Genomic DNA, 14,009 nt, shown 5'->3' with positions numbered 1-14,009 from the left:
ACTGTAGTTGTTTATAGTACTTCAATACAGTATCACCACCCCAGTGTTGTTTACTGTAGTTGTTTATAGTACTTCCATCAATACAGTATCACCACACATCAATACTGCATCCATTTACCAATAAACCTGCAGCATATACGGTGCATTCAGAAAGTATTCAGACCCCTTGACTTTGTCCACATTTTGTTACGTTACAGCCTTATTCTAAAATGGATACAATTATCAATATACAGTACACACAATAACCCCATAGTGACAAAGTGAAAACAGGTTTTGAGAAATGTTTGCAAATGTATTACAAATAAAACACAGAAATACCTTATTTACGTAAGTATTCAGACTCTTTGGTAGAAGACTTGAAATTGAGCTCAGGTGCATCCTGTTTCTATTGATCATCCTTGAGATGTTTCTACAACTTGATTGGAGTCCACCTGTGGTTAATGAAATTGATTGGAAATGATTTGGAAAGGCACACACCTGTCTATATAAGGTCCCACAGTTGACAGTGCATGTCAGAGCAAAAACCAAGCCATGAGGTTAAAGGACTTGTCCATAGAGCTCCAAGACATGATTGTGTGGAGGCACAGATCTGGGGAAGGGTACCAAAACATTTCTGCAGCATTGAAGGTCCCCAAGAACACAGTGGCATCCACCATTATGAAGTTTGGAACCACCAAGACTCTTCTTTGAACCCGATGGTCACTCTGACAGAGTTCTAGAGTTCCTCTGTGGAGATGGGAGAACCTTCCCGAAGGACAACCATCTCTGCAGCACTCCACCAATCAGTCCTTTATGGTAGAGTGGCCAGACAGATGCCACTCCTCAGTAAAAGGCACATGACAGCCCTCTTGGAGTTTGCCAAAAGGCACCTAATGGACTCTCAGACCATGAGAAACAAGAGTTACTTGTCTGATTACACCAAGATTGAAATCTTTGACCTGATTGCGAAGCGTCACGTCTGGAAAAAACCTGGCAAACATTCCTATGGTGAAGCATGGTGGTGGCAGCATTATGCTGTGGGGATGTGGGGACTAGTCAGGACAGAGGGAAAGATGAATGGAGCAAAGTACAGAGAGATCCTTGATGAAAACCTGCACCAGAGCGCTCAGGACCTCAGACTGGGGTGAAGGTTCACCTTCCAACAGGACAACGACCCTAAGCACACAACCAAGACAACGCAGGAATGTCTTTGAATGGCCCGACCAGAGTCCAGACTTGAACCAGATCAAACATCTCTGAAGAGACCTGAAAATAGCTGTGAAGCAACGCTCCCCATCCAACCTGACAGAGCTTGAGAGGATCTGCAGAGAAGAATGGGAGAAACTCCCCAAATACAGGAGTGCCAAGATTGTAGCGTCATACCCAAGAAGACTCGAGGCTGTAATCACTGCCAATGGTGCTTCAACAAAGTACTGAGTAAAGGGTCTGAGTACTTTTGTAAATCGGATATTTCAGTTTTTTACTTTTTAATGCATTTGCAAAAATGTCTAAAAACCTGTTTTTGCTTTGTCATTATGGGGTATTGTGTGTTGATAGCTGATTAAAAATATATATACATTTGAGAATAAGGCTGTAACCTTACAAAATGTGGAAAAAGTCAAGGGGTCTGAACTTGTACACTTGTTTATGTGCTGCTGTGCGGTTTGTTGCTAATCTTATTCTTCTACCAGCCAACTTCACGGTTTTTACTTTTTAATTATCGTTTTATATTTTTATGTTTTCCCTCGCTCTACTTTTTCCATTCAACTTTTTCACCCCGGAGTCTTTATTTGGACATGGTTCTTCAGGACCTCCACCAGTCGAAGCTAAGTAGTAACATTAACATCATACCTTCTAATTGCAGTCGCTGTACTCATAATATACAGGAGAACGATCACCTTATGGCGAGGATAGCTGTGCTGCAAGCCCAGCTTCGGACGCAATCGTTAGGCAAGGGTAATTTCAGTGTAGGAAAGGATGGAACAGCGTCTGTGCCACCAGTAAGTACAGATAGTAACGTTAGTATAAATCCCCTCGCACGGTCCCCGCAGCCGGACAACTTTCTCATGGCTTCTGGAGGGAAATGCTGTAGGAATGCTCAACCGGTGTCGCTCATTCAGCTGACAGAAACTTTGGTCTCCTCCCCGATGTTAGGATGAAACAGTCAGAGGTCACCAAGCGCAACATAACTTCAGCGTGTAATCAGCTAGAAGGTGTGTCGGCATCGAGTAATGTCTTGGCCCCCTCCCAGTTAGGGGAGTGATGAGCTTTACAGCAGCGTCACACACTCAATGCCTGGTTGAAAACTGTTTTCTGCTCCTCCCAAAATATATCATTTGTAGAACTGGCCCTCTTTCTGGGACCAAGTCTGGCCGCTGAGGAGTGACGGACTCCATCCTAGCTGAGGGGTGATCTCATCTTCTCTATCAACATAGACAGGCTCTAACTCCCCTAGCTCCACAATGAGATAGGGTGCAGGCAGGCAGCAGGCTGTTAGCCAGCCTGCCAGCTTAGTGGAGTCTGCTACTAGCACATCAGTGTAGTCGCTCAGCTATCTCCATTGAGACCGTGTCTGTGCCTCGATCTAGGTTGGGCAAACTAAACAATGCTGTGTTCGCCTTAGCAATCTCTCACTGGAATAAAAACCTCCTCCATTCCTATCATTATTGAAAGAGATTGTGATATCTCACATTCAAAATAGGCTACTTTATCTTAGATCCCTCACTTCCAAAGCAGTTATATTAATTAACTAATCACTGATCATAATCTTGATTTGATTGGCCTGACTGAAACATGGCTGAAGCCATGATGATTTACTGTGTTGAATGAGGCCTCTCCTCCTGGTTAACTACTAGTGACCATATATCCCCGCGGCATCCCCAAAGGCGGAGGTCAAAATCAGAAACTTTCTGTCCCAAAATTATGCAGAAAAATGTATCCATGCTCTACTTTACGGCTACTATTATAAAGCACTAAATAGTTAGTGCTGAACACGGCTCGTGCTAGAATCTTGACGAGAACCACAGTTATTGTTTTTATCTATTACTCCAGTGCTAGCTTCTCTACACTGGCTTCTCTGTTTCCTATCCCAGTGCTAGCTTCTCTACACTGGCTTCGCTGTTTCCTACTCCAGTGCTAGCTTCTCTACACTGGCTTCCTGTTTCCTACTCCAGTGCTAGCCTCTCTACACTGGCTTCCTGTTTCCTACTCCAGTGCTAGCCTCCCTACACTGGCTTCCTGTTTCCTACTCCAGTGCTAGCCTCCCTACACTGGCTTCCTGTTAAGGAAAGGGCTGATTTCAAGGTTTTACTGCTAACCTACAAAGCATTACATGGGCTTGCTCCTACCTATCTTTACGATTTGGTCCTGCCGTACATACCTACAAGTACGCTACGGTCACATGACGCAGGCCTCCTTACTGTCCCTAGTAATTCTAAGCAAACAGCTGGAGGCAGGGCTTTGTCCTATAGAGCTCCATTTTTATGGAATGGTCTGCCTATCCATGTGAGAGATGCAGACTTGGTCTCGACCTTTAAGTCTTTATTGAATACTTATCTCTTCAGTAGGTCCTATGCTTGAGTGTTGTCTGGCCCAGGAGTGTGAAGGTGAACCGAAAGGCACTGGAGCAACGAACCGCCCTTGCTGTCTCTGCCTGGCCGGTTCCCCTCTCTCCACTGGGATTCTCTGCCTCTAACCCTATTACAGGGGCTGAGTCGCTGGCCTACTGGTGCTCTTCCATGCCGTCCCTAGGAGGGGTGCGCCACTTGGGTGGGTTGTGATCTTTCGCCCCCTTTGGGTTCGTGCTGTGGGGGAGATCGTAGGCTATACTCGGCCTTGTCTCTGGATAGTAAGTTGGTGGTTGAAGATATCCCTCTAGTGGTTTGGGGGCTGTGCTTTGGCAAAGTGGATTGTGTTAAATCCTGCCTGTTTGGCCCTGTTTGTCCCTGTCCGGGGGTATCATCGGACAGGGCCACAGTGTCTCCCGACRTCTCCTGTCTCAGCCTCCAGTATTTATGCTGCAATAGTTTGTGTCGGGGGGCTAGGGTCAGTCTGTTATATCTGGAGTATTTCTCATGTCTTATCTGGTGTCCTGTGTGAATTTAAGTATGCTCTCTCTAATTCTCTCTCCTTCTCTCTTTCTTTCTCTCTCTCGGAGGACCTGAGCCCGAGGACCATGCCTCACGACTACCTGGCCTGATGACTCCTTGCTGTGCCCATTCCACCTGGTCGTGCTGCTGCTCCCGTTTCAACTGTTCTGCCTGCGGCTATGGAACCCTGACATGTTCACTGGACGTGCTACCTGTCCCAGACCTGCTGTTTTCAACTCTCTAGAGACAGCAGGAGCTACCTTGTCCCAGATCTCTAGAGACAGCAGGAGCTACCTTGTCCCAGATCTCTAGAGACAGCAGGAGCTACCTTGTCCCAGATCTCTAGAGACAGCAGGAGCTACCTTGTCCCAGATCTCTAGAGACAGCAGGAGTGGAAGAGATAATAGCCGATCTGAATGATCAGCTATGAAAAGCACACTGACATTTACTCCTGAGGTGCTGACTTGTTGCACCCTCTACAACCACTTTGATTATTATTATCTGACCTTGCTGGTCATTTATGAACATTTGAACATCTTGGCCATGTTCTGTTATAATCTCCACCCGGCACAGCCAGAAGAAGACTGGCCACCCCTCATAGCCTGGTTCCTCTCTAGGTTTCTTCCTAGGTTCTGGCCTTTCTAGGGAGTTTTTCCTAGCCACCATGCTTCTACACCTGCATTGCTTGCTGTTTGGGGTTTTAGGCTGGGTTTCTGTGCAGCACTTTGTGACATCAGCTGATGTAAGAGGGGCTTTATAAATACATTTGATTTGATTGGTTGATGGTCTGAATACTTTCCAAAGGCAATGTATAACTGACATCCTTGCACCATTATTTTGTTATGTCCTGTAACACATATGTTAAGCTATTATTGGTCTTAAAATTCAGTTATGGTCAGGTCCTCCCCATTGAAATTAATTATTGCCATCTTGGAAATAGACTGCTGGGACTGATTATAGACTAAATCTATGATGACTGTACTAAAACACTTTCCCAATGGGTCTTCTTGTTCTCGGAGACATATGGTGCAGTTATCATCCACGGTATCGTGTGATAATAGATCACATCCCTGTCTATTCATATACCCCATAATATATTCATGTGTAACCTATGATCTGCAATGACTGGCCCGTAGAGATATCATTACCCATTCCAATTGTTTCATACATTAACATTATGAATGTTCATTCATTATGAAGTTAATAACATATCAAATTGCTTTACTTTTATATTAAATTTTATCCCTGATAATACAAATACACATGTCACACCCTCAATCCTGTTGACCCAACTAACAGCATAGGAGTCATATCATACACTACTGTGACCAAAACAATGTGAACACCTGCTCGTCGAATATGGGCATTAATATGGAGTCGGTCCCCCCCTTTGCTGCTATAACAGCCTCCACTCTGTGGGAAGGCTTTCACCTAGATGTTGGAACATTGCCGCAGGGACTTGCTTCTATTCAGCCACAAGAGCATTAGTGAGGTCCGGCACTGATGTTGGGCGATTAGGCCTGGCTCACAATAGGTGTTCCAATTCATCCCAAAGGTGTTCGATGGGGTTGAGTTCAGGGCTCTGTGCAGGCAAGTGAAGTTATTCCAAACCGATCTCAACAAATTGTTTCTGTATGGACCTCGCTTTGTGCACAGTGGCATTGTCATGCTGAAACAGGAAAGGGCCTTCCCCAAACTGTTGCCACAAAGTTGGAAGTACAGAATCATCTATAATGTCATTGTATGCTGTAGCGATACAATTTCCCTTCACTGGAACTAAGGGGCCTAGTCCTAACCATGAAAACAGCCCCAGACCATTATTCCTCTTCCACCAAACTTTACAGTTGGCACTATGAATTGGGGAGGTAGCGTTGTCCTGACATCCGCCAAACCCAGATTTGTCCATCAGACTGCCAGATGGTGAAGCGTGATTCGTCACTCCAGAGAACGCGTTTCTACTGCTCAAGAGTCCAGTGGCGGTGATATTTACACCTATCCAGCCAACGCTTGGCATTGCACATGGTGATATTAGGCTTGTGTGAGGCTGCTCAGCCATGGAAACCCATTTCATGAAGGTCCCGATTAACAGTTCTTGTTCTGACGTTGCTTCCAGAGGCAGTTTAGAACTCGGTAGTGAGTGTTGCAACCGAGGACAAATTATTTTTACGCGCTATGCTTTTCAACACTCGGCAGTCACATTCTGTGAGCTTGTGTGGCCTACCATTTCATAGCTGAGCCGTTGTTGCTCCTTGACGTTTCCACTTCACAATAACACCACTTACAGTTGACAGGGGCAGCTCTAACAGGGCAGAAATTTGACAAACTGAGTTGTTGGAAAGGTGGCATCCTATGATGGTGATACATTGAAAGTCACTGTGCTCTTCAGTAAGGCCATTCTACCGCCAATGTTTGTCTATGGAGATTGCATGGCTGTGTGCTCGATTTTATACAACTGTCAGCAACGGGTGTGGCTGAAATAGCCGAATCCACTAATTTGAAAGCGTGTCCACATACTTTTGCAAAGTGTGCAAAGCACCACTACCTCGGATAGGTGGCTATTACACCAACACATAACCCACAGAAATGGGCCTTCATTAAAATCATCGTTAGACTTTGCCACCCTAAAGTGGGCAAATATGTGACAATTTGGCCTGCTGGCCCATGGACTAGTTTGTAGTCCCAAAGCTTATCTGCTGCCCTGTATTACTGTTTAAATACCTGTGATATTACTGTATTAATACCCATGAGGTGTTTGTTATACTGTATATGTTATGGACATATGAAGACCTTTGTCCTGTTTTACTGTATGTAGCTAATAGGGCTCTGAGGTACTGCAGTACTATATGAAGTACTTTACGTTATATACTGTCTGAAGGTTTCTGTCCTGTGTTACTCAGACACTATTGAAAATATCTCAGTGACTTTCCCAGTAAGTATTCACATAGATTTTATTTGAAAAGACAAGGAGTTAAATAGTTTAACATATTTGGAAATACATTTGGAGAGTATTTTTAAAGCTCAAATACACTACCAAGCATTTAACCCAGGTATTTGAAAATAGTATTTGAAATAAGTATTTGAACATACAGTCAAGTAAAATTTGACAATGTTTTATTTTTTATTTTTTTTACAAATAACCATTCAAATACACAAATAAAAGTAGTCAAATACACAGATTTTTATTTTATTTAAATACCAGATGCTCAAATAGACATTATTTAAACCCAGACCTGGTGTTCCAGCACAGAGGACCTTTGTCCTGTATCACTGAAGGCCTGGAGGTAGGCCTCTGAGGTGTAACAGTACAGGAAGTTATGGACATATGAAGGTCCTGTAATCGCTGATATAATGACCATCATATTGACCGTACAGGAGAATTAGGCCACTAAAGTAGTGGAATGACATGTACAGGAGAATTAGACCACTAATGTAGTGGGTTGACATGTACTGGAGAATTATGCCACTAATGTAGTGGGTTGACATGTACTGGAGAATTAGACCACTAATGTAGTGGAATGACATGTACAGGAGAATTAGGCCACTAATGTTTTAGAGACACAAATCCACCAGCCATTCCATTTTCAGATCCTCCCTCATATGTCACATGGTTGACGATATGTCACTCCTCTCCTTCTGTCGAAAGGTCACTGGAGACCATTAGAACACCTCTCATACTGCCTCACTAACACAACACATAGCAGGCTAATCAGTCTTCTGTATCGATCGACCCATGTACAGAATGAATGGGCCACAGGTATTGGTGGATATTTCACTACTAGAATAGAATGACACAAATGGCATTCCAGTTCCTTTTCCAGTTCAACACATTCTAATTCCAGTCAAGTTTATTTATTTATAAAGCCATTTTTACATCAGCAGAAGTCACAAAATTCTGTACAGAAACCCAGCCTAAAACCCCAAACAGCAAGAAATGCAGGTGTAGAAGCACGGTGGCTAGGAAAATCTCCCTAGAAAGGATTATAGTAGTACATTGCCATTTAAGGCCAGGATGTTCTTCAAGATGTTCAAACGTTCATAGATCACCAGCAGGGTCAAATAATAATCACAGTGGTTGTAGAGTGTGCAACAGGTCAGTACCTCAGGAGTAGATGTCAGTCTGCTTTCATGAGCCAAGCATTCAGAGGTCGAGACAGCAGGTGGGGTAGAGAGAGAGAGTCGAAAACAGCAGGTCCGGGACAAGGTAGCAAGTCCAGTGAACAGGTCAGGGTTCCCTAGCCGCAGGCAGAACAGTTGAAACTGGAAAAGCAGCATGACCAGGTGGACTGAGGACAGCCAGGAGTCATCAGGCCAGGTAGTTCTGAGTCATGATCCTAGGGCTCAGATCCTCCGGGAGGGGAGGGAGAAGGAGAGAGAGATAATTAGAGAGAGCATACTTAAATTCACACAGGACACCAGATATGACAGGAGAATTACACCAGATATAACAGACTGACCCTAGCCCCCCGGCACATAAACTATTGCACCATAGATACTGGAGACTGAGACTGGGTGGGTCGGGGACACTGTGGCATCGTCCTTCAATACCACCAGACAGGAACAACCAGGAAGGATATAACCCCACCCACTTTGCCAAAGCACAGCCCCCACACCACTAGAGAGATATCAACATACCACCAACGTACTACCCTGAGACATGGCTGAGTATAGCCCACTAAGATTTCCTCCACCACACAAGACCAAAGTGTCGCAAAACCCGGACAGAAAGATCAAGTCTGTGACTCAACCCACTGAAGTGTTGAACCCCTCCTAGGGACGGCATGGAAGCGCACCAGTAAGCCAGTGACTCAGCCCCTGTAATAGGGTTAGAGGCAGAGAATCCCAGTGGAGAGAGGGGAACCGGCCAGGCAGAGACAGCAAGGGCGGTTCATCACTCCAGTGCCTTTCCATTCACCTTCACACTCCTGGGCCAGACTACACTCAATCATAGGACCTACTGAAGAGATGAGTCTTCAATAAAGACTTAAAGGTTGAGACTGAGTCTGCGTCTCTCACATGGATAGGCAGACCATTCCATAAAAATGGAGCTCTATAGGAGAAAGACCTGCCTCCAGCTTTTTGATTACAAAATCTAGGGTTAATAATGAGGCCTGCGTCTTGTGACCGTAGCATATTTGTAGGTATGTACAACAGGACAAAATCGGAGAGATAGGTAGCAGTAAGCCCATGTAATGCTTTGTAGGATGAAATCAGCCCTAGCCTTAACAGAAAGCCAATGTACTGTAGAGAGGCTAGCACTGGAGTGATATGATCACATTTTTTGGTTCCAGGTAAAGATTCTAGCAGCCATGTTTAGCACTAAGTGAAGTTTATTTAGTGCTTTATCCGGGTAGCCGGAAAGTAGAGCATTGCAGTAGTCTAACCTAGAAGTAACAAAACCATGGATTAGCTTTTCTGCATCATTTTTGGACAACACATTTCTGATTTTTGCAATGTTACGAAGATATAAAAGAAAGCTGACCTTGAAATATTCCTGATATGTTCGTCAAAAGAGAGATCAAGGTCCAGAGTAACACAGAGGTCCTTCACAGTTTTATTTGAGAAGACTGTCAGATCCAAGATTAAGATTAATTGTCAGATCCAACAGCAGGTCTCTTTGTTTCTTCGGACCTAGAACTCTGTTTTGTCCGAGTTTAAAAGTAACATTTTTGGCGCCATCCACTTCCTTATGTCTGAAACACAAGCTTCAAGGGAGGGCAATTTTGGGGTTTCACCATGTTTCATCAAAATGTACAGCTGTGTGTCGTCCGCATAGCAGTGAAAGTTGACATTGTGTTTCCGAATGACATAACCAAGAGGTAGAATATATAGTGAAAACAATAGTGGTCCTAAAACGGATCCTTGAGGAACGCAAAAACTTACAGAGGACAAACCATTCACAGAGACAAACTGATGTTTTTCGGACAGATAAGATCTAAACCAGGCCAGAACTTGTCCGTGTAGACCAATTTGGGTTTCTAATTTCTCCAAAAGAATGTGGTGATTGATGATGTCAAAAACAGCACTAAGGTCTAGGAGCACGAGAACAGATGCTGGGCCTTAGACTGACATCATTAAAAGGTAATTTATCACCTCCACGAGTGCAGTCTCAGTGCTATGATGGGGTCTTAAATCAGACTGAAACATTTCATATACACTAGCTGTCTTCAAGAATGCAGTGAGTTGCTGCGCAAAAGCATTTTCATTTTTTTTGAGGAATGGGAGATTTGATATAGGGTATGACTGTGGCAATGACTAGGTCCGGAGACATGTTGGTCAAATTCACTCATCTGATGATGGCTTTAAAAGCCTTTTAGAGTGGGTCTGTGGACTTTTCCCATGTGAATATTAAAGTCACTAAACATGTGAATATTATCTGCCATGTCTACAAGGTCCGATAGGAATTCAGGGACCTCAGTGAGGAATGCTGTGTACGGCCCAGGAGCCCTGTAATCAGTAGCTATAAATAGTGAATGAGTTGAGCTGCATAGATTTTATGACTAGAAGCTCAAAAGACAAAAAAGCTGTCTTTTTATTTTTTTAAATTGCAAATTGAAATTTACTGTCATAAATGTTAGAAAAACTCAGGACATAGTGTCTGTAATACTGTAATAAATTCACATAGTTGCTGTCACAAACACAGTTGTCACTGAGTAGTTGGAAATTCATTTCCCAGTGACTTACATAATCCACATAAATTCATGTTTATCAGGTTTTTGCTTTGGCGAACTTTTTTTTTATTATTGATATTTTCGAATAAAACCCATTTATGTCAAATTGTTTTGTGTTCTACTCATCATCCTGGTTGTCCTGAAAATGAAATGGTAAAACACRTAATTGTGAGGCTAAATATAAGTGACATGCAGGTAAATGAACAGCCGATTTTAGCTGGGGTCTCAGGACAGCTTTAATGATGCTTACAGAGGTGTGTGAATCCTCGAGAGCCTATGCAAATCCCAAAGTCGGAGTAGTTACCACTTTGTTACCATATCTAATCAGCAATGTTAATAATATTAGTATTATATTAGAATAAGTAACATAAGTAAGATGTATTTATTTATTTGCAGTGTACAAACTTAATATGATGAACAGGAATGACATTTGCTCTAACGGGTGGCCAAAAATAACTATACGAAAGCCACACCTCCAATCTCATGATAGGCTGTCACCTCTACAATATATTATTTWAAAAAAAGAAAATATTGAACCACTCCCATCACAAAAAGGTTCTGGTTTGAACCTTTACACATGGGTTCCTCTGATACCCTTTTCAGTGGGGGTCCTCTGATACCCTTTTCAGTGGGGGTCCTCTGATACCCTTTTCAGTGGGGGTTCCTCTGATACCCTTTTCAGTGGGGGTTCCTCTGATACCCTTTTCAGGGGCGTTCCTTACTGACATACTGCCTGCATTGCAGACTTACTGCCTGCATTACTACATGCCTTACTGCCTTACTGCCTGCCTTACTGCCAGCCCTACTGACTTACTGCCTGCCTTACTGACTTACTGCCAGCCCTACTGACAGACTGCCTTACTGCCTGCCTTACTGCCTTACTGCCAGCCTTACTAACTGCCTTACTGCCAGCCCTACTGACAGACTTGCTTACTGCCTGCCTTACTGCCTTACTGGCCAGCCCTACTGGACAGACTGCCTTACTGCCTGCCTTACTGCCCTTCCTGCCTGCCTTACTAACTGCCTTACTGCAGCCCTACTGACAGACTGCCTTACTGCCTGCCTTACTGCCTTACTGCCAGCCCTACTGACAGAGCTGCCTTACTGCCTGCCTTACTGCCTTACTGACAGCCTTACTAACTGCCTTACTGCCAGCCCTACTGACAGACTGCCTTACTGCCTGCCCTTACTGCCTTACTGCCAAGCCTTACTAACTGCCTTACTGCCAGCCCTACTGACAGACTGCCTTACTGCCTGCCTTACTGCCTTACTGCCTGCCTTACTAACTGCCTTACTGCCTTCCTTACTGCCTGCCTTACCTCCTTAATGCCTACCTTACTGCCTTACTGCCTGCCTTTCGGCCTGCCTTACTGCCCCACTGCCTGCCTTACCTCCTTACTGCCTGCCTTACTGCCTGACTTACCTCCTTACTGTCAGCCCTACTGACACACTGCCTGCCTTACTGCCTTACTGCCTTACTGCCTGCCTTACTGCCTGCCTTACTGCCTGCTTTACTGCCTGCCTTACTGCCTGCCTTACTGCCTTACTGCCTGCCTTTCTGCCTGCCTTACTGTCTTACTGCCTGCCTTTCTGCCTGCCTTACTGCATGCCTTAGTGCCTGCCTTTCTGCCTGCCTTACTGCCTGCCTTACTGACTGCCTTACTGCCTGCCTTTCTGCCTGCCTTACTCAAGGACCCTCTTTGAACTGGAAAGGTTACACTGGTGTGTCAAGTGTTAGAACCCCAACCCAGGCGCCTTTTCACTTGTAAAGAGAGACTCCCCATGTATTCCTTTGATATCAATGACAGCTTAAGTGACAGAGGTTATATATATAAATAGTTGAGCGTACCTTAGGTCTCAGTCTTTCATGGTACCAGAGTTAAACCTTATCAAATATTCAGTAGTGGTGTTTTTCTGCAACATTTTACCTGAAAAACAAATACAAAACACAGGGCTATTTGTCAGACCACGTACCAATTTATTATTAATGGCTGAGTAATGCTTACCAGAGTGCCTTTTGCCCTTTAAGCAAGTATCATTGGCTAATGCAACTAGCGTGAGTAAAAGCCAGCTCTAGCCCAATCCTCCTCTATAATGGCTTTTTACCATGTCGTAGGTGGGAAGGACACATTGTTTTCTGACCCTGCCTGGTATTATGCAGATGAGGCTATTATCTCCCCATTTAGAGCTTCTTCTAGTCATATTTACCTCCGTCCTGTCCTCGTTTTGATGCCATCGTCTCCACCGCTCTCCCTCCCTCTCCCTCCCTCTACCCTTGCAGGCCTGCAAGATTGACCCCCCCCCCCCCCCCCCCCCCCACCGGTGTCTCTGGTGTGTGTGTCCTGCTCTCGTATTCTGGGTAATGAGAGGAAGAGGAGAGGGGGATGGGGGGGGGGGGGGGGCTACTGTGGAGTAGTTGTTGCTTGTCGTGGCTGAATAAACCGCTTGATGAGATGGGCCGGCTGGCTGACGGATGGAGAGTGGAGAGGAGGAGGGGAGGTGTATGACAGTGCCTCGACCAGTAACAGCGCCTCGACCAGTAACAGTGCCTCGCCAATAACAGTGCCTCGACCAGTAACAGTGCCTCGACCAGTAACAGTGCCTCGACCAATAACAGTGCTCGACCAATAACAGTGCTCCGACAAATAACAGCGCCTCGACCAGTAACAGTGCCTCGACCAATAACAGTGCCTCGACCAGTAACAGTGCCTCGACCAGTAACAGTGGCCTCGACCAATAACAGTGCCTCGACCAATAACAGTGCCTCGACAATAACAGTGCCTCGACCAATAACAGTGCCTCGACCAATACAGTGCCATCGACAGTAACAGGCCTCGACCAGTAACAGTGCCTCGACCAGTAACTGTGCCTCGATCAGTACAGTGCCTCGATCAGTAACAGTGCCTCGACCAGTAACAGTGCCTCGATCAGTAACAGTGCCTCGACCAATAACAGTGCCTCGACCAATAACGTGCCTCGATCAGTAACAGTGCCTCGACCAATAACAGTGCCTCGACCAATAACAGTGCTCGACCAATAACAGTGCCTCGACCAATAACAGTGCCTCGACCAAATAACAGTGCCTCGATCAGTAACAGTGCCTCGACCAATAACAGTGCCTCGACCAATAACAGTTGCCTCGACCAATAACAGTGCCTCGACCAATAACAGTGCCTCGACCAGTAACAGTGCCCTTCGACCATAACAGTGCTCGACCAATAACAGTGCCTCGACCAATAACAGTGCCTCGACCCAGTAACAGTGCCTCGACCAA

This window comes from Salvelinus sp. IW2-2015, unplaced genomic scaffold (assembly GCF_002910315.2).
Source record: "Salvelinus sp. IW2-2015 unplaced genomic scaffold, ASM291031v2 Un_scaffold2442, whole genome shotgun sequence".
NCBI lineage: Eukaryota > Metazoa > Chordata > Actinopteri > Salmoniformes > Salmonidae > Salvelinus > Salvelinus sp. IW2-2015.
Note: the sequence above shows the minus strand (reverse complement) of the source record.